Source organism: Rhinolophus sinicus, chromosome 16 (assembly GCF_057876585.1).
Source record: "Rhinolophus sinicus isolate RSI-liver-muscle chromosome 16, RSI-T2T, whole genome shotgun sequence".
Taxonomy (NCBI): Eukaryota; Metazoa; Chordata; class Mammalia; order Chiroptera; family Rhinolophidae; genus Rhinolophus; species Rhinolophus sinicus.
The window spans coordinates 186,493,955-186,519,478 of NC_142516.1; the positions used below are offsets into that span (position 1 = coordinate 186,493,955).

The 25,524-nt window shown below is 42.2% G+C and overlaps 1 long non-coding RNA gene across 1 annotated transcript; it reads left to right on the forward strand.

Annotated features, from left to right (window-relative positions):
- Positions 1–2,787: 2,787 nt before the first annotated feature.
- Positions 2,788–20,032, forward strand: LOC109457122 (uncharacterized). Its single transcript, XR_002138967.3, has 4 exons — positions 2,788–3,348; positions 16,095–16,214; positions 16,636–16,810; positions 18,671–20,032. It is a non-coding gene; the product is annotated as an uncharacterized LOC109457122 (long non-coding RNA).
- Positions 20,033–25,524: the final 5,492 nt, after the last annotated feature.

Consider the following 25,524-nt stretch of genomic DNA (forward strand, 5'->3'; position numbering starts at 1 on the left):
TACCCTGACCTTTGGCCCTCCTAGCACATTGCAATGTTTATAGGCTCAAAACCAGGCGATTAACTTTAATATTTCATTCTTAAAGGAAATCAGGTATGATCTCTAAAAGACAGAAGTGGTCATGTTGTCACTTTGAGTCTGAAATCTTCATGATGCCACTCATTCTCGCAGTGCCCTCTCATCCTGCCCACAAGACCTACATCCGACTCAGATCCCACCACATCTGTGAAGCCTGTCCTAACAAGCTCCATCCCACCACAATTCTTTTTTCTCTTCAGCACCGTATCTGGCAGCAAACTGTCTTTGGGGAAGCCATTAACCCCCTCTGAGCTTGAGTTCCTTGTTTGAAAGCATGGATCGAGATACTTCAGACAAGTTTGTGGGTAAATTCCAATGTGTCCCAATGTGCCCATGCTTGTCACGCAGCAGACATGCAGTAGACATCAATACTCTCTTTCTCCTTACCTGCTCAGGTATTACGAAGACAGATGCACAATGTGAGGGACAAAACTATGAAACTGTATAAAATGTGCTTGAACACAGAGTACTTGGACAGCCGAGAACAATAACTCAATAATATCAAGTCCTTTCTGGGTTTTTGAAGAAAGGGGACTCTGAAGTCGCTGGAGCAGAGAAACTGGAGGACAGTGGAGCTGCCAGCAAAAAGGAAAAGTGGGGACAAGAGGTATCACTTGGCCCAGGGATATCTTCTTAATCTCCAAATAGCAAAGGGAAATAGCACAAAACAATCGCTCACCAAGCTAGATCGCCACAGGCGTATCTGGGTGGAGACTTGCTTCCAGCTCCACAGTCAGAGTATGTGGGTAGGATTGGAACACACATCAAGGAGGGAAAGTGCTTCTGAGAGCGGGTTGCAGAGGGATCCATAAGTCCAGGCCCAAGGGAACCAGTTCCAGGACTATCACAGGTCAATGAGTAGACCCATTTCACAGCTGTGGGGGCCCTGGATAGTCAGGAGGGGCCACATTGTAGTAAAGCACTTGAAAGTCTTGTTGAGGGGGATGGATTTTATCCTGCAATGGCTGAGGAGCTCTGGGGAAACTCTGAGCTGACCTGTGACTTGGTGACTGAGCTACCTGGACAGCACAGACTGACGGGGAAGGAAGTTGGAGGCTGGGGAGCAAGTGTGAGGTTCTTCTAACAGTCCTGGGTGAGCTGATGAGGCCTCACCTCAAGTGGCAACAGTGGGAATGGAAAGGGAAGGGCTTATGTTCAAGCACCGCCTTCTGAAATATTTCTGTGGCCTCTACTTCGTGTGGATTTCTGCCCCTCCCCACTATTCCATGACAGACTACAGGTGTTTAAATATGTTTTTTAATTTGATGAGCCTTAAAAAACCTATTTGAAAATAGAAGGAGATAATAACATGGACTTAATTCTGGGGGCTTATTTTTTAAATACCATAAGGGGATGAATTAGCAAACCTCCTCTGCACCTCACCACTAAAGAACAACCCAGAATATAATGTAATTAACTATAAATAATATAACATCAAAACTGGTGCTATTCCACTCAGGAAGCGAAGAGCACAACTATGACACAACCATTGTGAATTCTCTTCTAAAGGAGACTGGCTCATCACCGGCGGAAAGAAACAAATGCATCTTAGCAGTGGTGAGTGTATTGTTGCTAAACAGGCAAAGTGGAGGTCATGGCCATGGAGAAATAAAGTGACCTGGAAGGAAAACTAGCCATGGTCCTCTCAGGTGACAAGGAGACAGCAATGGAGCTGGAGACCAACACACTTTGCTCCTGTTCATGGAACCTTAGCCCCACCCTCCAATCCCTGTCCTCGGTGTAAACTGACTGAACAGAGGTGTGTCGTGAGCATGCAGCTCACAAGCATCAGGGGGCTTATGTTGGGGACTCCCTCCGCCCTATTTTATATACAAGCACCGTGAAGATCCTAAAACTGCAGTAGGTCATCTGAGACCCTATGTGGCAGAGCCAGGACTGGAATCCAGGTTCCCCTCCCACCCAGCATTTATTTGTCTGCCCTGCTATGCCCTGCTCTGACAATATGATGAACCGTAATGCTTACCAAAGGGGAAAATGACTCCTTTCTGCAGTGCCAATGCTTTGTGCATTGTTGACCTTATTTGAGTCATGTTTTTTGGTCCAGAATATAACATCCCTCCCCCAGCACAGCTGCTTCTTCCTGGACCATGCCTTCTTGGGAAAAGCTCTTTGGTGTGGCTGGCAGGTCTTCAGAACTGCATGTTTCTGTTGAAAAAAAAAAAAAAAAATTGGAGTGAGGAATTCAGTTGCACTTTGGATTCAGCCCTTTGGCCTGAACGCAGAGAAGGAAGTCCAAGTCTGTGAACCTAGAAAAGGATGTCTGCAGCTAAGCTCACGTGACTTTTGGACAAGGGATCCTTTATTGAATCTCCCTGCCCCTCTGCTGAAACTATCGGCTTCACTTAGAAAACCATTTCTCCACTTGCCACCTGGTTGACTCCTGCTGGGCACTCAGTAACATTAAGGGAGGGATTGCCCCTCCAGGACACCCACCCACCCCACCACCTGACCCAGCCCAGGCCTCTCCCTGTGTCCCCACCACACCAGGCCTTTCGCCTCTTTATGTGACTTCTCCCCTGCTAAACTGTGAGCCACGTAAGGTCAGGAAAGGGTCTTAATGCTCTGAGACTCCCCAGCACTATAAACTCTTAATAACAGCTGAGTAAATAAACAAATGAAGGTCCAAACCTCTGTGGGGAATATAAAAGTAGGGTTCAGATCTGAAGTACAGAGAGGGTCAGACAGCTCCCACCTCAGATTCCACAAATTTCTGCCCTCCTTCCTTCTCCCAAAGGGCACAATCCTTTATCAGCCACTCCCAAGGACGAGATCAGGTATACCTTGCGAGACTCCCCTGCATTTGTGAAGTGGGAGACTTCCAGGACGCTTCAGAATCCCATTGGATTATATTTCTGTCAGGCAGTGATGGGCAACTTTGCTCGTGGTTGGAGAAACAACCAGAGATCAACAAAGGACGAATCAGAGATGCTTCCTTTCCATGCAATAGTGTACCAACCAGTGTGACCTCCTCCAGGTAACGCCAGGGTTTCAGAGGTCCAGGTCAGAGGTAGTCGGGGAACCTGGCGCCAGCCCTGAGCTGACATAGCACAGGGCGAGGAGGCAGACGCTTGGGAGGAAAGTTCATCTCCCTGCAGCAGTGCAACACAGCAAAGGGTAAATGAGTGGGCACGGGGCTGCCTGCCCCAGCCTGGCCATACCCTGCTCAACTTTCTGCCCAGTGTCTCCTCTGGGCCACCCTCTGCAGCTTGGATGGAAGCCAGGAGCTGCTGCAACCGCGCAGGAAGGCAGGTAATGTGCCCACTCTGCTCTCCTTTATGGATCCACACCCCGGAGCTGCAGGGCGGACTCAGCCCTGGGCGGGGCCTCCTGCTCACACAGTTCCCAGGTACCTGCCAGGGAGCTGACCTGGGATCCCCTTTGTCCCCGCTCACTCTCTACCCAAGCACTCACTAGTCAGTATGAGAAGCAACTGGGTGGGAGCGTGGGTAGCCAGACGGGCCCAAGGTTCAAGTCCCCGATCTTACTCTTACGCAAGTTCCTTGGCACCTCGGGGCTCTGTTTCCCAGATTATAAAATGAAGCGGATTGTCGTGATAATCACACCTGTGGTTCTCAGCTCTAGCTGCCCATCAGAAGTCTCGGGGGAGCCTTAAAATGCCAGTGCCTGGGCTCCACCCAGATCAATAACATCAGTTTTTAGAGGGTGGGCCCAGACATCAGTATTGTCAAGCTCCCTGGATGAGTCATACTCCTAAGGGCACCCAGGTGTCATCGCTGCACTAGAAGTAATGCATGCATGTAACCTGAAAGGTCTACCGCCTTCAGAATGTGCTATACCATTAACGTGACACCAATGTTCCTATTACTGCTGCCCTCAGTCTTACTTCTGCCAAGAAAGGAAGTCTGCTGGTGGGGAAGTCTGCTTACTTCTAAGTTGTAAATAAGGAAGCACACATAAGCGGATCCCTAGCCTCTAAGCTGCTCAGTGACACAGCCAGAGTGACTTAGAACAGCCCGTCCTTCACAGCTGTGAAGACCCGAGTCCCTTAAAATACATGCATGCACGCACTCACTCACTCACTCGCTCACATCTCCGTGCCGTGACCTCTCGTCCAGTCTGTGTCTGTGCCAATGGAAACATTTCCAGCTGGAGCCCAGTGCCCTCATTTCCAGGTACAATGGTCTGGGAGACAGCTGTCAACTTCTGCACCTTACCTTTCCTCTGTAGTAAACAAATGAGTCACGCTTGGTTCCAGCAGCCCTGGCCCTTTCTGTTGGTGACTCAGGCTGTTGAGACAATGGCCTTGATGCTGATGAGGGAATCAGAAAGCTGGGCTTGACACTCTTTAAAGTTATCTTTGTTTGCTGATTGTTTGTCTAGAGCGACTGCTGTTGAGTTATCCCTGGCTTTTTTAGACCCCTGCAGGGATAAGCATAATTAGAGTGAAAGGAGGGCAAGCCAACCTTCATTAGCTGAGGGAAGCAATGGGTCAAGTACATTAGCACAGATAAGTGACAGGGGTAGACAACTCTAAGTTCCACTTTAGATATCAGTTCCCTTCTTTTTCCAAACTAAATACTTTCCAAGTGTCGTTAGCAGAAGGACATGTTAGAAGTTCAGTTTCCTACCTGTCCCATACCTATCTGGATGGTGGTACAGGGCTAACGTTGGGTTTAAGCGAAATATGTAAATTTCTCTCAAATCTACCCACTTCTTTGCCTGCAAACCACCAAAGCTGGGCCAGAGTCATCAAGAGAGAATGCATTAAAGCCTCTTGCCAGGTTCCCCACATTCTCTCTTCCCTATAGAGCAGCCAGAGTGGTGCTTCTTGATCTCAGATAGCATCATTTTCCTCCCTTACTTGAAACCCTTCAGTAATTTCCCCATCGCTCTCAGGATCAAACCTCACCCTCTGCCATGGTCTCCAAGTCTGAATGGCAGCAGGATCTGGCCACCACCCACCTTCCCACCTCTTCTTCTTAAGGCAGCTGGAGACATCCCAGCCCCAGGCTTCTTCTCCTTGCAGGTCTTGGAACCACATTCTTCCACCCACCTGGACACTTTTTCCAGGGTCACTAATGTCTAGAACCTTCAGTTTTCAGCTCAAATTTCACTTCCTCGGGGAAGCCTTTCCTTCCTTCTCCTATGAGTTCCTGACACACGACTTGCTCACATGCTGACTTTCCCATCCTAACACTTCTCAGGCTTTGTTGTTACCATTTAAGTTCTATGAAGAAGGGACCCATCCACACTCCTCTCTGTGCCCTTGTCCCCTCTGGTCTTAGCACCTAGCAGGTGACTGCATTCCAAATGAACCCTGTGAGTAACTGCCAAAGGCAGTTATTTGTGATCCCTCAACAGGTCCACTGGGAGAGGTCAAAACAGCAGAACTAACAGAGGAGGAGAATATTGTTCAAAGAAAGAGCAAGACATGTTACCTCTTCACATAGCAATCGAAGAGCCAATAGCTTCCTGTATTGTCTAAGCTCCCTACTTATGTGTCAGATACAGTGTTAGATATTTTTTAACAGCTTTATTGAGATAAAATTGGTATATAAAAAAGAAAAAACCACAATGATATGTATCACCTCATACTAGCAGTTAGGATAGCTATTATCAAAAAAAGAACAAAAGACCAGTGTCGGCAAGGATGCAAAGAAAAGGGGAAGGGGACCCTCATGCCCTATTAGTGGGGTGTAAAATGCTGCTGTGGGAAACAGTATGAGGGTTCCTCAAAGAATTAACAATTACCGTTCAACCCAGCTATCCTTCTGGGTATGTATCCAAAGAATGTTAGTATTTTATCTATATGAAATATGCACTTTATTGGTGCTATTTTTCAAAGACTTCTTTGCTAGACTATCAAAGAGATGAGGCCACTGTTAACAGCTCAGAAGAATGGGCATGTAGTTGACAATTATTTAGTACCAACAGTGTGCCAAGCACAGCAACCCTGTGAGGTAGGCGTTATTATTCCTTCCATTTGATGAATGACAAAACCAAGAAGCACAGGGAATGAAGTCATTTGCCCAGTGCTGTAGAGCTGGGACACGGAGACCATATTTGAAACCAGCCACTGCTGTTCGGGGGCAGACACCTGTTACACTGTTTCTCTGTGGAACTGCCTAGCACCTTCCAAAGTTTCGGTCTCCTGTGTTTGTGAGAAGGTACCATGGACTGAGCGTGTGCCGTGCAGCTACATCCCCCGTCCATAAATGGAGCTACCCCTAATGTCTCAGAACATAAAAGGGTGGGGCTTGATTTCTGTGCTCTGTGAATTATTTCTGAAGAATTTCTTGTATTATCAGTGACTAAGTAATTGCGGCCATGAGGAGATAGAAAGGTGTTTCATTACAGGCGGTGTAATCTTTAACTGCATTTAAAAGGCCTGCAGCTCTGTGGCTTCCCACCCACTTTATGACCCAGAACTCTGCTGAGCTGAAAGTGCTCTGTGACTTCGGGGTGGTTGTTATCAGTTGACATAACCGAAAGTCCTCCTGGCGGGATCTGATGTGGTCCACAGTGTCTGGCTGTTTCCACGCCAGCCTCCTGGTCTGGAGAATTTATACGATGCTGTGCCTCTCCAATTTACATCAAGAGGACAGTGGGGATGTTATTACAGGTCTTTCTACTTTAATTAAATGTCCTACAAAGGGGCATCTGCTCTTTTTAGTTTTGCTGGTGCCTCTTGTACTCACTGACCCACTGCCGCTGAACAGGGTTATCGCCTAATTGTTAGAGGCACGTAGATGCTTTGGAGCCTCCGCTGTCCACAATATCGCAGTTCGTACTATTTGTTGGTGAGGTGTCCTCCTCATCATGCTTTTTATGCTTTGTGCTCCTGAGTTATTGAGGTCATGTTGATTTCCACTAATAAAATCACGTCCTCTATTTCTAAGTTTGGTAACAACTCCCGTCGTGATTAACTCTTTCCCAATTTCATAAACCTGAGAAATAGATTCTTCTACTACAAGGAGCTCAGAAATGCTACAGACACATCCCCCTTTTGTTAATAGCTCATTTTTATGGAGTGTCACACACTCTACATGCACTTTCTGCTTTAATCTTCTCAATATCCTTATACATATTTACTGTTATCGAGTCCATTGTACAGATGGGAATGCTGAACAGATAGAACTCACTTGTTCATTTTTAAGTGACCTACCAGATGCTACACAACTAGTAAGGAGCAGAACTGGGATACAAACTCATGCGACTGACTGCAAGAGCCCACATGCTGACCACTGTGACACGCTATCCCCTTACTCTCCTGCACTGGTTTTCACTGGAGTCGTTTTATCCATTATACTTGAACATTTGAATGCTTGCTTATCAAAAGTACGATCCTGAATGATTAGGATATATTTTCCAGCACCATTCAATTTCTGTTACACACATTCTCCCCTCACCCTCGGTGCACACACAACTGTGCCCACAGATAACCCCAAAATTCAGGTGTATGAATTTTGGTGCATTTTCCTTTTCATTGGATCAAATTGTTCTCTTTTGCATACACAATTACCTTACTAGTTCTTCCAAGGTGATCTAGAACCTGTTGCTTGTAAGCCTTTTTAGAAATTAGGATGATCTTCCTGAAAAAGGAGCAATTTCCCTGAAAAAATATGGAACTCCAGAGAAAGGAATACGGGACTGGAAAGCCAAAGAAAACAGTGCTTGTTTCTTAAAATAGGTTGAAATAATGCTTGAGACCTCTTAGGTTTGATTTCATTTCACCTTGGGAACTAACCACATAACAGACTGGGTTGGATAAACATATCCTGTGCATCTCTTGGAGGAGAAGCAGTGCAGAATTTCCCTTCTAAAAATGATGGCAGACTGTGACGAATACCCAGCAGGTGTACGCAATGAGAAAAGCAAGAGACATGGGCTAAACCTTGCCCCTCACTAATTTTGCAACGCTGGGCACATCATGACCTCTTGGAGTCCTGGTTTTAATTTCTTCTACATGAGCCTGTTCATACCTGCTCTCCCTCTAGACTCTTCAAAGGGTTCAGTGAATAACATGGGAAAGTTGCCTCGCATGGATGGCTAGCACACAGTAGGCCCTCATGAAACATGGCACTCACGAAATGTGGCGTCTAAACTTAATCCATTACCGAGCTCACTTAACACTCCAGGAAGTGTCGGCACGGCCTGTAAGATGACTTGTGTTGCTAAGTCTTAGATCCTCAGATTTCCAGAGGTGAGATGGAAGTGAAGTTTCAGTCACTACACCATGAAAAGGAAAAGAAACAAAATGGGAAAAGAATTTATTTGAAGACTGTCAGAGAAAAAAGTGGTAGTCCCTAAGAGTCATTTCCTTTCTTCTAGGTCCTGGATTTGGGGGTGGATTATTTTTGTTTTTTAATTAACTAAAGTTAGTATTATAACTTTTTTACAGTTGGTCTACTTAAGGTTAGAAGGAGTGAGGATAGATAAAAACTAACAATCATTCGATGCCAGGACAAAAAGTGTAAATCATAGTAACTTTTAAAGAATAAAATCCTCTTTCCCCCCTTAGGGACAGTGACTGTTATGTGGACAGAACCCAGAGAAAATACTATAACAGCACTGTTTGCTGAATAAAATTTCTATAACTAAATCAAAAACATTATTGTCATGGGCCATCTACCAGGGCACAGAAATAATTTTGTTATTACAGGCTCAACTTTCTGGAGATGATTTTGTGAGAGGATTTTGTGAATGGTGATTTTTGTCTTTTTAAGATGAATGTTGAGGAATATACTGAAAAATCAACCATCATCTTCAGGCCATGTGCGACACCAGACTAAACACCTGTGTGATCTGTGTCTTTTTCCCCTGAGAAATGGGACTCTCTCCTATGTATCTGTGCTATTGTAATGAAAAAAAGTTACTTCCTGTCAAGCTGTGTAATATAGTTGGTGGGGTGGACCCATCACGTTTGGTTTTCCAGGCCTGTGCCTTGTTCCTCTCCCTGGAAGCTTTCAGACACCTGAAGAAACCCATCCACAGGACCCCTGCTCCCAGTATGCTGGTCTTCCGAACAAGTTATTTTTGTTGCTAGTGGCTTATAACTCACTAAGAGAGAGCGGAAGATGATTCTGTGCCTCTGTGGCTATTTAGCTTCTCAAGAATTGTTTATGAAATAAAGCAAGACTGGAGGCAGTGCTCTGTCACAGTAAACGAGGATCAATTATTTTAATTGGCAAGAGCAACGTTGACTGGTGCTACAAGCAACCACTTGAAAGCACTGCCACTTCCCTAGCTGTGCTGCCTGTCTAAGTGTCATAGTAGATGCTGGATGGTGGCTTAAGTGTCATTTTGCATTTAGAAAGAAGAAAAGAAAAAAAGAAGCACCTAAAATATGTCTGCTGGTATTCATTCATTCATTCATGAAATATTAATTGAGGGCATAGCTGGACAAAGTCCTGTGCTAGTTGCCATGGTGATCAGAGCCAGGACCAGGGTGAGGTGAATGAGGCACTCGCCCCAAGCAGAGCGTTTAAGAGGGAGCCAGAAAACTCAAGAATCAAGATAACTAACACGTGAATGCAGTAATTGTTTTGAAAAATCAAAACATGCAACAGCAACAAAAATCCTTGATGAACAGAATATCAAAATCTCCAATAAAGCCAGAATCAGTAACAGTGATGGGCCATTTTAAAGCCTGAGGCTTAATTGAAAATTTTGATAACATGCTCATCGTGGATTTTTGCACTAACTTTTATTTTTTAAAATGTCACATAACAATGGTATTTATTTGACTGGGCTTCTGAGGGCCCCCTTAAATTTTGTGTCTGAGGCAAATGTTTCAATGATCTCGCATGGTCCCAGTCCTGATGGAGACAAGCACACCCTGCGGTCCAGGAGTTTGTAGTAATAATAGGACCCCTGAGTGTTCTATACCAATTACCACGTTACCAATGAAAAATGATGAATGCCAGGAGAAAGCTTGTGAAGCAATGTCAGAGGAGCTAAGAGGAAGGAGAGCTTGTGTCCACAGTGGGGGCCAGCGAAGGTTTCGGACAGGCTGTGTTTAAACTGGACCTTACATGTTCTGTAATGGTAGAGAAGATCTCAGTACATACAAAGGTGTTTAGCACCGCTAATCATCAGGGAAATGCAAGTCAAAAACACACACGCTATCTCCTGACACCCATTGTTATGGCCTTTATCAACAAGATGAGAAATAACAAGTATTTGTGAGGATGTAGAGAAATTGAAACCCTCATGCACCTTTGGTGGGAATGTAAATTGGCACAGCCACTATGGAAAACAGAATGAAAGCTTCTCAAAAAATTAAAAATAGAACTACCATGTGATCCAGCAATTCCACTCCCGGGTATTTATCCAAAGAAAGCAAAAACATTGACTCAAAAAGATACAGGCACCCCTCTGTTCATTACAGCATTATTTACAATAGCCAAAGACATAGGAACAACTTAAGAGTCCATTAACAGATGAATGGGTAAAGACAATGTGGTATGTAATGTAATATATCTATAGCTATAGCTATATATTCTATAAATGTGATATATATATATATATATATATATATATATATATATATATATATACAAAATGTAATATTATTCAGCAATAAAAAGGAAATCTTGCCATTTGGAACTCCATGGATAGACCTAAAGGATATTATGCTGAGATAAGTCAGACAGAGAAAGACAAACACTGTACAATCTTATTTATATGTGGAATCTAAAAACAACAAAAAACTGAGCTAATAGATACAGAGAAAAGATCGGTAGCTGCCAGAGGCTGGGGGTGGAGGTGGGGGTGAAATCGGTGAGGGGGGCGGTCAAAGGTACAAACTTTCAATTATAGAACAACTAAATCCTGGGGCTGTAATGTATAGCACGGTGACTATATTTAATAATACTATAGTGTATTTGAAATTTGCTAAGGGAGTAGATCTTAAAAGTTCTCATCACAAGAAGAAAAGTATTGTTACTGTGTGGTGATGGATGTTAATTAGATTTAACATGGCCGTCATTTCACTACACAAACACACACAGGTATATATAGGAGAAGATCCCAGACATCCAATCCAGCTTGTAAGTGAAACAAGAAGCATTGCTAGTTCAGAACAGGGGAAGAGAATATACAGGCCATAAACAGAGAAGGTGGCCAGGTGTTGATGAAAGTGTGTGTTTATACAGTGCACAGCATGCCTGGGAGTCCTTCCCATAGCTGAGGAGGAGGCCTTGCGGGAATGGATTCATTTTACAAGGCTTTTACATAAACAAGACCCTCGTTCCAGTTCTGTGGATGGAGACAGAAGCTGGTGTGTGAAATAAAGTGAATAAATCATGCTTGTGAATAGTGAAGGAGGCGCCTTGTACCTATCTTCATTCATCAAGTGAATTCCCGCCTCACAGCCTGGTTTCTGACTCAGCAAGCAGGAGTCTGTCATGGTCAAAGTCCGGGTGAATGTTCACGCCAGTGACAAAATCCTCACGTGCAAAACCAAAGTGTTAGAAACAGTAATTACACAAACACAGAGGAGAAAGCATGAATTCAGAATCTTCTAAAAATTCATATCCAAGATGGAAGCAGGCCTTACCTAGATGGTTTGATTCTAAATCCTATAGTTCTTTCAGGATCCACCTTCCTTTTTTTTTTTTTTTTTTTCCTCCAGTTTTGCAGCTTCTTTTATGCATCCACCATCCTTTGTTTACTACTAACAACCTTCAATTGATCAGGCTCAGAAACAAATTTCAGGAGGTTGTTTGGAACCAATTCCCTGATTTGAATGGGCTGAGTGACTTGTGAATCTCTCCCAAAGAAGCCGAAGCCGGAGGGGTGGATAGCTGGCAGAGGGAAGGTGCTTGCTATGCAGAGTGAAAGGGAGTGTAAGAAATAATTAGTGGGGATCACATAACACACAGCGTCTAATCTGGACTGTTTGGGCCCAAACAGTGGTATGGTTACCACAAGCAATTATTTGTTGAATTAATAAATGAATAGCACAAAATCTGAAGATTGTATTTTTCTAAAATTAGCTCATAGTCATATAATATTTACTTGGGAGGGGGAGAATTAAGCCACCTGAAGCTGAAATCTGTGGCATTTGATGCTCCCAGAAGACATTCACATTCCTTTTCCAAGAGGAACCACGGTTTCTGCCTTCAACTGAATGAATTTAACGCCATATCCTTAAGGCTTTTACCTCACTCAGAAGCTCTACATTTTCAGAAAACCAAATGATCAAGTGACCAGATCAGAAAAAACAAACTATTTTAAGAATGAAAAAGTTGTGGCCTAACGTGTATCAATATACTTACTTTCCACAGAGTGATAGGAAATTGGTTTTCAGAGACTGCGAGGATGTGAGCATTGGAAGGGAGTGTGCACGTCACTGCTCCGGCAGTCTTCTCCTGGGGAGGCCTAGCTGCTCCCCTCATCTATAAAACAGACCAGAGGGGACGGCCCTGACTAAAATGAGGGAGAACCTCATTTTAAAATGGGCTGAGAACCTCAAATCGTGGCTTCCTCCTAACTCCAAAGAAGCCAGCTTAAAAAAAAAAAATAAGTCCCTGAAGATTTAAAAAAAAAAAAAAAAAAATCCCCAAGGAAACGGGAGCCCAGAAAGTTCAGATAATTTGCTTCAAGTCACACAAATGTAAGGAACGGGTTTGGGAAACCGCTCCTGAGTCCAGGTTCCCAGCTGCTCCTGCTGTGCTCACCAATAGGACACCAAATGCAAAGGGAGGCATTTCCCACAGCAGTACGTGCATGCCCACGTGTTCGTGGTTTGGCCCTAATAGGACTTAGATCAGTGCCCTCCAACCTTTGTCCTAACAGGACCTATGCACAGTGTCTGTGAGGCACCCTGAGCTAATGGCCAGAGGCCACCGGCCCAGGGACTCAGGTGGTTGTGGGTCAGGCCTGGCCACACTGAGGGGTGAGATGTAACCCATCGCGGTGGGGAGCACAGGCTGGGAAGCTCCAGGCTCTGCAGCCTGGCTCACTACTCCTCCAGGGACAATACAGAGAGGAAAAGACTGGCCTATGTCCTAGCTGTGCCGTCAGTGCCTGTGAGGTACCGTTTTCTAGCACTTGTTCAGGAGCAAGTTCTATGCGGCTGGGACAGGCCTGTGTGCCCAGCAAAGTCAACTGAGCTTCACGATGGTGAGGCAAGTTGCCATGTTATGTCCACTCTACACACTTTCTTAGCCCCTGTTTCATCGAAACCCTAGTCTAAAGGCTGCGGTGAAGATGAAATTGAAAGAGGTCATGAAATAACTGTGTGATCAGTGCTGTCAAAGACAGGTCAACCAGGTGTGGCCAGAGCATGGGGACTCCTCATGGAGGAGCCATGTCTGGACTGTCTCTACAAAGATGAGTCAGGTTTCACCAACTAGAGAAAGAGAAGACGCCACCCAGGTGAAGCCACAGACTGCACAGGGGAAGGATTTTCCCATCGAGGTGGGAACATTCAAGCCTTGTTCAGGGAAAGGTTTGCTCTGTGGTTTCCAAAGGAAGAGAGCCCAGGAAGAGGCATACTGGAGAGACAGGTGAGCCCAGACAGGTGAGTCAAGCGTGCAGTGCTGAGAAGACTGGACTGTCCTCTATGCATTCCTAAGACCAGACATGAGACACGCACTGGGTGCTACGCACTATGGTAGGGAGGTGTTGGGGATACGAATGTAAAACGAGTCTTGGAAGTAAGAGAGAGATGTAAAGAAACGAAGTGTCCTAAGTTCTATGGTTGAAATCTGTATCAAAAATAACAGGTAAAAAGCAGGCGTGGTCAACTCTATATGGAGCTTAGGAATGTCTCCAGGGGTGAGGCGGGAGGGGGCATCCAAGTTTAAGACATGCAATTTAAGAAAACAGGACTGCTGAGCCAGGAACACGATCAGAGCTGCGTTTTAGCAAGATTACCCTGGCTGGGTTGTGTGGTATGTTTTTGGAGAGAGGAGTAATTGGAGACAAGCATCCCAGCTGGGAGGTCATTACATGGCTCAGGAGAGAGAAAATGAGGGTAATGGCAGCAGTGATGAAAAGAAAGCCATCAGTGGAGTTGGCTGGTCCAAGTGTCAAATCAGATAAAGCCTTGCATAGCAACTCCCTACAACAAAGTCTAATTCACATAATTAACCTATGAGACCACAGTGAGGTCTGTTTTTTCTGCCAGCTATAGAGGAGTACCACCAAAGATTGATATAATCCAGGCACTCCGACTCACAAAACTTTCCCCATCCCTGTAATTATGAACTGTCATTTATCCACTCAATCCTAAATAAATGACTCCTCTTTCTAAATACACCCCTTTTAAGCCCATCTCCTGGTATTTTGACTAAGAACCTTTTTCTGTATCCCTCCACTCTTTGTTTCCAAAGTAAATAAATCTTGCCAAAGAAGATTTATGGGAAATAGGGTAGTAATCTTCAAATTATTTGAAAATTTAACCATGAGGCTCAGATACATTTTTTGTGTGTGTAAATGGAAGAACAAACCTTTCTGCCTCTGACCCCCAGGAGCTTGCTATACGTAATGATAACAAATCCAATGCATCTCTCAGCAACCCCACATGCACTCTCATACATATTATAGCTCAGAGATGAGTGGACAAAGGTACTTTCAAGAAATGAACCTGGAGAGCAGAGGTGGAAGAAGCTTGGAGAAGCTGCCAAGAGGGTGGACTCTGGAGAAGCCTTTTTCTTCCACAATATGTGAGAAGGTTCCTGGTGATGGGTGGTGGAAGGGCGGGCATCTGGGCTATATTTGGATCAGTGAATGTGATTTGTGCCTAAAATGGGGCAATCGCTACATAATCATCGCTCAATAAATATTTATGGAACTGAATTTCAAGCGGGCAGATTTTAGATAACTGTAGGGATAAACTTTCCAACTATTAGAGCTGTCCAACCATGATGACTGGAGAAGCAAAACAGCTCTAACCATCTTGTCCCTCTTCTCCTTCTGTCCTCCTTTCCCTTCTCTTCCTCTTCTTTCCCTCTCCTCCTCCTCCCACTCCCTTTTCTTCTTCTTCCCCTTCTCCAACAGCACGACCAACAGGATTGCAGTCATCACTTCATGAGAAAGACCATCCTGGAACTCCAAGAGATACAAAGTCTCAACTGCCAGGAAAATGAATGACAATTTAGTGTGTGTGTGTGTGGGGGGGGAGCAGAGACTAGAGAACTACTGTAGAGATAATAATAGAAATTAGAGTGAGATACAGACATTTCTGCTTGTTTCATGACAGAAGGGTTCAAAGGAAAACTGAGTACATCTCATCTGATTGATAGAATCAGGAGAGAGGTTTTTGGAGGATGAATAGTACCTTGAAGGATGGGTAGCATTTTAATGAAATGCAGAATGAGTGGGCAAAGAGATATACAGGCACCGGTTATCCATTATGTTTTGGCTGAGGGATAGGGTGCAAATAGCAGAAAGCTTGTTGGGATCATATGACGAGGTGTTTTAGCAGCTGAGCTGAGGAGTTTGCACTAGATCTGGGTAGCTATTTAGAGTTTTCTTACAATAAAATGATAGCATTAAACTATATTTTGGGAACACACATCTGGCAGCAATGAGATGAAAATATTATAGGGAAAAGAGAAAAGAGGCAGGGAACCAAGGGGTCAGAAAATCGTCCAGAAAGAAGATAATGAGGACCTACACTAAAGATGGAGAAAAGGGAACCAATATGAGAGAAATAGTGAGGCATGAGGGAGACACTCAAATGACTCTGAGATGGTGAGTTTAGGTAACTCTAGGTTAGTTAGTTCCTACTGATGGAAACAGAGCACAGAAAGAACCATCACCAAAAAAAGAAAAGATGAAAAACAATACAATGCAGAAAACTTGCTCCTTTGGAAATATGTCGAAATATATACCCACCATGGCTGCTTCATTTAGATTTCAAACACATCTGAGTAGCAGCTTTTTGATATCTTGCGTGTAGCTTATTACAAATAATGGTGGAACTGCTGAAGTTAGCAGAAGATGTGCTGCTTTACATAAATGAGTATGGATTCAAAATTATGGCTCTAATAAGCACACGATATTTGCTCACATTCTTATAGGCCTTCTTGAGTGGAAGAGAAAGGAATGTGGATGCAGCACATTTATCGGAGCCTTGAGCACACTCACGGGAGCGTATCAGTCATAAGAATAAAGCGTGCCAATTACTCCACATGTGAAAAGTAAGAGAACCACTGGTTTAAGAGATGAGAGCCTGAAGATTTCTTGGAATAATGTCAAAAAGTGTTGAGGGAAGAAGGGAGAAGTAATGTGATTATATTGTAGGCCCAGTTCAGCTGAGCTCTTGGTGTTTTGTTTGTCCATCTAGCACTTACTTAGAAGTACCTGACCTTCTCCCTTTTCCTTACACACATCAAAACGAATGATTCGAGTCTTAATAACAACTCATAACTCGTATCAATTCCTGGTCTGGAATTTGACTTAATCCAGATCCATCTTCAACACACGGGAGCAAATTATGAATAATAGGAGTTGGGTTTTGGAGGCAAGGAGTCCTAGGTTTGAAGCCGGCTGCCCCCGTTGTGACTGTGACATGAGTAACTTAACTAAATCTCTGTGTGTCGGTGTTTTGATCTCTAACAGGAGGATGAGAGCACCATCCTCAGAAGATGGTGCTGGGGATGGGAAGGCACGATGGCTGTCCTGCATGGGGCTGACAACAGGAAGTGCTCAGCGAAGACTGATTCTTTCCTGCCTCCCAGCCCATCCCCAGAACTGTGGTCAATAAGCGGCTCCAAGTCACAGGTGGACAGGAAAGGTAACCTCCAGGAAACCAGTCTTGCCCAACTGTTTCACAAGAGAAGAAGGGAATTTTGCTTTAGACACAGCTTTAAGGAAAAATATTATTTCTCTCAACTAATATGAACATATTTAAAATTTGAGATGTTGGCTAAATCTACTCTTAATAATGTGTTTTAAAAATCAAGCTAGAGCAGACCAGAAAGGGAGACTCTGCAGACACGCTAGTTCAGCCATACTGCTTATCCCATGTACTTTCTGCTCAGAGATTAACTGTAACCGTTTCATTTTATTTCACACGTTCCCATTTAAAATAGTGTGTGGCTAACCTAATGCACTTAACATAGCTATTTCCTGTTTGGTTTTCCATTTCTATTTAAATACGATCTAAGATACTGCACTATTCCTTGTGTGAGCAATAGCCAGTAATTGTAATTTTCCTTTGTAGACTTACATAAGAAATGGCCCACATGTCATCTGATTCTAACCAGTTGTATGACCTTGGGAAATTTACTTATCTTCCATGGTCTCAGGTCTTCAGCTGAGAAAATAGGTTTAATAATGTCCCATTGTTATGAAAATTTGTTGTTGGGAAGATTGAGGTATATGCATAAATTTCCTAGCATAATCCCCTTCCCAGCTTCCTGTGATAAGGCAAAATAATAATAATTCAGATTCTGAATGTACCAGAACGATTTTAAGTACATTTTGCACACTAACTCTTACTCTTCTCAAGGACCTGAAGAGCTAGGAACTATGATTATCCCCATTTTACAGAAGAGAAAACTGAGGCACAGGGAGTTTAAGGAACTTGCATAAGGTCACTTACAAGTAAAGCAGGGTCAAGTCCAGGCAGTTGTTTCCAGAGGCTGGATCCATGTGCTCTATGGCCCTTGTCAAATCTGGGTTCATGAAATTAACATTTTTGGATGAATCTATATGTCTGTGATCCATACATTTTTGTGAAAGAATGTCAGGACTCTTTCAGTATAGTCAATGTACTGGAGAGAAGTTTAAAATTTCTTTTAGTTTGCTCTCTTATTGCAGGTAATACTGTCAGACCCACATCAAGTCAGTAGATGGCTGCCCAGCCACACCCCCCCCCCACTTTGTTAAATGTGCTCTTAATTTAACTAAGGCATCAGAGAAAAACAAAGTCTGTCCTTTGAGTCTTAAATGAATTGGCCCACATTCCCATCTGAGGGGGGCTTGCATCCTTCCTGTCTCCTGGATTTCGGATACGTAAGGAAGGTGTTGCCTTATGATATTGCTGGTCAAGTTCCAATTCTTCCCATTGAAATATTGACTGTGTGTCAATATGCGAATTACCTCATTGTTCACTGTGGGCTTTCTCTAACATGCGGCTCTGGATATAGACAATCCACAAGGGTCCCTTATTTTCACACACACACACACACACACACAGTTTTTGTATGTACTTCATTGTAATTTGTAAGTACTGTATATCCTTTACTGAAGACTAGATAGAGAGGTTTACACCATACCAATGTAAACAAGTAAAACAACTAAAATTGATATGGTATAATATTTTTTTCCATCAACTGATGGATACTACCATGTAGTTCAACACTTTCCCTTTCCTTCTACCCCCACTCTCACTAACAAAAAGTATTATGCCTTCGTTTTCTTATACAGAGCAATTTAACCCTCTCTTTAGTCTTTTTCTTCCATAACATTCCTGGGCCTAACCATCATGCTCAACTGTTCACATCAGGCCGGCTCATCAAGGTAGGAGAAATTCTCAGGTCAGCTGCTAAGATGACACAACCAACTTCGACAGTTAGTTGCCAAGTGCTAATATCCCACCTTAAATCTCCTGCTTATAACTCGAGGCAGCCCCCTCTTGTCTCACATGCAGAAACCCAGAGTACAGGATTCATCCAGCTTCACATTATTGCATCCCAGAGATTGCCTGCTTCTTAAGGAAGAAGTTGTTTTGAATTTACCCCTATTCCTGAGACCATTGGCGGGAGGGGAAGAGATGGAAGTGAGGCAAGAGAAGCAGTTACCTGGGAGGGCTCTCAGCACTGGGGGGTGAGAAATGAAGGGTGCCGATGGAAGGACGAATGGGTGGAGTTTAGGAGACACCACTGGAGGCGAAGCAGAGAAGAGAGCGTGGCAGAGACAGACCCAGAAGCTTCATTAGGCTGGGAGCCCTACAAGAATAACTTGGAGATGGAGAACCAGGTCTACTCAGTGATCACCCGTTTCATCCTTTGCTGCCATTTTTCTTTCCTGTCCTCTATTTCTTTTACCTCATGGTCAGCTTTTCCAATTAATATATATTTAACACCCAGCATGGGGTGGATATTTGTTGAACAGACTAAGAAGAAAAGACTGGAACCTGCCCTGGAAAATTTTGGGGGTCTTTCCCAGAGACACTTGCTGGGGAACTAAAGCCAGTGTGAAATCCATTTAGCCCAGATTCAGTCCCACCCATCTTCAAACTGGGTAATAAAGAACATAATAGGAATTAGTTAAATTTCCAGTTATGCCAAATACAGGGACTTCAGCGCACAGTGGGAAGAACGTATTTGTAAATGTTTAAAATGCCTCAAGAAGTTAGATGCTTACAAAGACCTACGATACTGCCAGCCCCTGGGAAGGTGGATGGTCTGAGCGCTGAAGGAGGGCACCCAGCTGCTGTGAAGTCTTCCAGCACCACCTCCGAGCCGATGCCATCGGCCAGTTTCTCCTCATGGAAACCATTTTGCCATCAAAGAAAAATTCTATGTTCCCCTCATTTAATTATGTGGACATTTGCTAAATTAAATGCACTAAAAGGCTGGAAGCCAACATCTACAAAGGAGAAATTTCAGACTCCTCTGTTTTCTGCCTGTCTGCGCTTCCTTGAAAACAGACACCAGGCGATGGAAAATGTGGTAAAAGTTTTAACGTTCGTGCTCAAAGGAAAAACACCTTTCCTTTCCTTTACATTGGCCAGCTGTACCTGGCAAGGCAAAGACCAGCTGAGTGAAAAGTCACTTGTGTGAAATCCAGCTGAGCTGTCAGTTGAGCTCAGCAATCAGTGACTTGGAAACAAACAAAAAAATCAGAGGAAAGAAACTAGCTTAAGGTATATTACTTTTCTGGTGTTAGACTATATACCGAGGGTGCCAAAAAAATGTATACACATGACTTGTAGTCATCTTTCGTTATCAGTATATATTGAGTATTACAATTTTAATACAGTTTTTTCCTTTCTTAAAATGTGTACACATTTTTGTCTCTCTCTCGCTCTCTCTCTCTCTCTATATATATTATCTATATGTAATATAGATAATATATATATATATATATATATATATATATATAATATTCTTTTCTAATACCAAAATACATAGTCTAACACCAGAAAATATATATATTAAAATATATATATATATTTTCTGGTGTTCATATACATATGTACATATTTAACTTTTTTTTGAACTCACAATAAGTAGGTCATTCACCTTCAAAGAAATGTTCTCAAGGAACTACCCCAAAGTATACAATTTTATTTTATATTATGTTAATGCCTGGCACATAATACAAGAAAATTAAAAGTAGTGACAACAATTCTCAATCAAGTAGGAGATCCTCACCCTCAAATTTCCAATGTGATGCCAGTGCTTGATGAAGCTGAGGAGAGGAGGCAGGAGATAGGGGCGCCCAATGATTCCTAGAAGTCTTCTCTCTCATTTGGCCAGAAAGGAATTTACAGCTTTGCTTGAGCCTGAAAACGTGTGTCCCAGGTGGGAAAAGAACTCTGGTTGTGAGGAGAGGAGGTTAGTCTACTCTTAGCTTTTCCACATGGCTTTATTCAAAAATTGTTTAACTTTTTTGGAAACAATTCTCTATTTGAAAAATGGACATGCAGATGCTTCCTAACAGAGTCTAATTTTCACATGTCTTTGAGACTGAGGTGAAGAAAGGACAGATGTTGTTATCTGCAACCCATGAGTGGGCGGGGCCACAGAGTCAGGCCCCGGCTCACTCACCTCCCTGTCCTGATGCCCAGGCCAGTTGGACGTGCTGTGGAGCCTGCATAAGCGTTAATGAAGGCTGCAAAAGCTCTCCCTAACGTTAAATTCCTCCGTCAACGTCTGGGCCCCTTTAAATTGTGAACAAGACGCCCCTTGTTCTGGAAAATCTATCACCTCTTGCCAACACACACACACACATACAAAAACACGACTGTTGGGCAAATAAATCTTTCCAGAGAAAATAGATTCCTTTCCAATTCAGTCAACTGTACTGAGCTGGAAAGGGAGAAATGTTATTTTTCCAGTATGAAGGGAAAACAAGATCTCTCCTTGTTTACCCTGTCTAGCCCATTTCAAAAGAAGGTCAGTTTAATGCCTTCATAAAAAAAGAAAAATCTCAAGTGTTGTTTATCAGAAGACACTTGGTTCCTTTCAGGCTGGGAATCACACATTGGAGCTCTGTGCTTCTTCTCTTTGACCCAAGACACATGAGGCAGCGTGCAATCCCTTGCTGCTCTAGAGATGTCATTGGGAATGGGAAAGGCAGAGGGTGGGGACAAAGTCTTGTGATGTGGGATTTTTTTTGCCATTGGCCAGTCTGTGTCCCACCCAAATCACTGAGCATGAAATATTGAGCTTGTGAATTATTCTCCACTTTATTCAAGGCCACCCACACATTCTTTGCTTACTTTTACCTATATTCCCCATAATGTGTGGGCCTGAATCATCTCCTAGGAGAGTAAGAAAATGGAGTAATGAAGTGCCTGGCTGAGGAGATAGAATTTACGTTGGACACAGTGCTGTGCATTCCCTGGCGTGTTCTTCAGAGCTTGCTGGAGGGAGAATGTCCCAGCCATGGCTGCAGTAACTTGAGACCAAAGGTTCCAGCTTTCTAAGCTGTTCAACATGAAACTAGGCTTCTCATGCAGCATATAGGTGTTGTGCAGTAGAAGTTTGGTGAAAAAAAATCAAATGCGTTTCCAAAACTGATAAATCTGGGAGATTAAACTTAAAAAATAAAATTATTATTAATATGTTGTTGGGACAACATAGATGGCCCTTGAGGATATTATGCTAAGTGAAATAATTCCATCACAGAAGACAAATACTGTTTGAGTCCATTTCTATGAGGTGTCTAAAGTTGTCAAATTCTTAAAAACACAAAGTAGAATGGTGGCGGGTAGGAATTGAGGGGAGAGGGGGAAAGGAACTTTTGTTTAATGTATATAGAGTTTCAGATTTACAAGATGAAAAAGTTCTGGAGATCTGTTTTATAACAATGTGAATATACTCAGCACTACTGAACTATACATGACATTTCATGTTCTATCGTAAGTTTCATATCAGATGTTTTTACCGCAATAAATGTTATGTACATAATTATTTCAAAAACTAGAGAATAATAAACTTAAAATGGATCTGAGAGAAGTCATCTGGTCACCCTCTCACCCAAAGCAAGATATTCCCTTAGCTATTGCAGAGAAAGTTAATGATTTCATACATTTTCATTTGTTTCAAGTATTGTTAATACTTGTCTTACCCAATCTGTCATTACCACAAGCTTATACAATATGTATTTTTTTCTTTGTCTCACTCCAAACCAATTCCAAACAGCAAACAGGCTGCTTGTTTCCATTGGAACCTGAGTGAGCCCCAAATGGGAAAAGCTGCTTCCTTCCCTTCCATTGTTTGATGGCTGGTACAGTTTGGATCTTTGAAGTTCTGGGATGGAATAAGATTTGCTTTAGAATTAATATTCTGAACCCAGAGGGGAAGAGTTCAAAAACCTTCACTCCCCTCAAGGTGCAGCTAAAACAGCTCCATGGATCCTTCCAAGGCCCCATTCAGTGTGGTTCCAAGAGACTGGAGGGAAAGGAGGGAGCATTTGCAAGGACCTCTTTCCAGAAGCACCAAAGGCCTAACAACTGGTCCAAAGAAACCTCCATTTCTATTGACTAAAGTGGGGGGCGGAGGGAAATGTCATATTGTTCCTTAGACAAACTCTTATTACCTGAGAATAATACAGAAGAGCTGTTGATTTTCAAGAGAATATTTAAATAATGCAGGATTTAAAACATTGCTTCTAAGAACTGTATTGTTCAATGTGGCATCCACTAGACACATCTGGTTATGAAGCACTTGAAATGTGGCTCGTCCAAATGGAGATGTGTTCTAAGAATAAATAAATACAAACCAGATTTTGAAAACAGTACAAAAAAAAAACATAAAATATTTCATTAATAACTTTTGTATTAGTCACATGTTGAAATTATATTTTGTATATGTTGGATTAAATAAAGTATATATTATTAAAATCGATTTGACCTGCTTCTTTTTACTTTCTTATTATGGCTATGAAAAAATTTAAATGACATGTGTGGATTGCCTTATATGCCTATTGAACAGTACTGATATAGACTATTCTGTGAAATTTAGAATGAATAAGAATTGAAGGTAAGTGCTATGGTGGTATGATATGATAATAATTAATAATGATAGCTTTTATGACACATCTACTATGTGTCCGACACTTAATCTATATGAGTTTATTTAATACTAATAACATTCGTGGAAGGTAATTATTATTTAATCCCATTTATTGAAGGCTAAGCATCTTGACCAAAATTGCATAGCTTGCTAGCAGTAGAGCTAGTATATTTAAATTCAAGTGTTCTGGCACCAAAATGCATGACCTTTCCAATGCCTTAAGTATTCTTTACCTCACTTTAAAAAATATGCCCAAGAATGTTGACATTAGGTGACTTGGAAAAAGCAGGATATCTTCCTACTCAGCTCCTAACTATAGCTTAAAAGTTGTGATGATCTGAAAAATCAGTGTTTTCTTTTCTTTTCTTAGCATTGAGAGGGGATTAATAGAAACAGTGGCACCCATAGTATTACATGAGGAGATTAAAAAAAAAAAAAACTTGGCCCTTAAACTGTAAACAGAATTTTAAGTTGGAGAAAATTACAAATTAAGATTCAAACTTTCCTTAACACAGAAGAAAAAGAGAATGTATTTGATGGGGGAGAAGTTGCTATTGATTGAGTACCTCCTGTTTCCATCAGGATGTCCCATAAGTTCGTAATTCTTGCAGGTCCAAAATGGAACACATAATCTTCATCCCCAAACCAGCCCCTCTTCCTCCCTCATTCTCTATCCTGGGCTCTGTCACCGGAATCTACCCAGTCAAGTAAGCTGCAAACCTTGTTGTTTCCCCTCATTTCCTTACCCTTTTTTCAGTCTCACCAGTTTACAGGACACAGGTTTACCTACCTTTGCCTGAATAGTGCAGACGGTGCTTCTTCCCACTGGCAGGGCCGGTCCTTACTCTCACCAGTAGATCATAGCCTCACATCTAGCCAACACTGGGCATAATTCAGCTTTTTAATTTTTTTCCAGTCAAAACATATATGTAAGTATAACTCATGGTTGTGTATATTTGCCAAGTTACTTATAATTTTTTAGCTTTTTGAGTGTTTTGCTCTGTAAATTTCCTGTTGGCATACTTTGCCCATTTTTCTGTTGAGGTTACTGTATTTCTCTTGTTGATTTGTCGTTTGATTTCTTCTTTGATTTGTGTTCTTCTATATTGTAAAGGCTCCTCTCCCATTTTAAAATACATTTCTAACTTTATCCATATGCCCTTTGTATAACAGAAATCCTTAACTTTGATATGCTTTATAATTAATTTTATACCAAATGGGTTTTTTTGAAGTTTTTTCTACTGTCTCAATATCAGACACATTTTAGGATAAGTTTATCATGGATCTCAAAGATCTGGCTGGAATTTTGATGGGCTTAGATTGTATTTACTAGATAAATGTGGGGAGAGTTGATATCTTTATGATATTAAATCTTCTCACCCAAGACTGAGAGTCTTTCATTCACTTAGGTTATTTTTCCTATGTCCTTTATCAGAAAGTTTAAGTTTCCTCAAGCAGACCTTAAGTATTCTTGGTTAAATTAATTACTAGACATTTTTTAGTTGTTGTTGCTTTGTGAACAGTGTCTTGCTCTTTTAAATTTTATTTTTTTCTTTTTGTTTGTTTGTTTGTTTGTTTTGCTCTTTAGATTCCACATATAAGTGAAATCATATTGCATCTGTCTTTTTCTGTCTGACATACTTCACTCAGCACAATACCCTTCAGATCCATCCATGCCACCCCAGATGGCAAAAACTCATTCCCTTCCATGGCTGAGCAATATTCCATTGTATATATGGACCATCTCTTCTTTATCCATTGATCCATTGACGGACACCCAGGCTGCCTCCACATCTCGGCCATTGTAAACAATGCTGCAATGAACATATGGATGCACATATCCCCTCAAAATAGCATTTTGGGTTTCTTCAGATAATTACCCAGAAGTGGGATTACTGGGTAATCCCTCTTTTTCTCGTTACAGCCTTTGTTTCAAAGTCTATTTTGTCAGGTATAAGTATTCCTACCCCAGATTTTTTTTTTTTTTTCCATTTTTATGAAGTAACTTTTTCCATCCCTTTATTTTCACTCTGTGTGTGCCTTTCAGTCTGAAGTGTGTCTCTTGTAGGCAACATATGTAAGGGTTTTGTTTTCTTATCCATTCAGCCCTCCTATGTCTTTTGATTGGAGTATTTAACCCATTTACATTGAAAATAATTATTCATAGATATGTAGTTGTTGCCATTTTGTTCATATTTTTTTATTATTTTCCCCCCTCATTGTAAAGAATATTTACATTACATTAATATTTCTTATA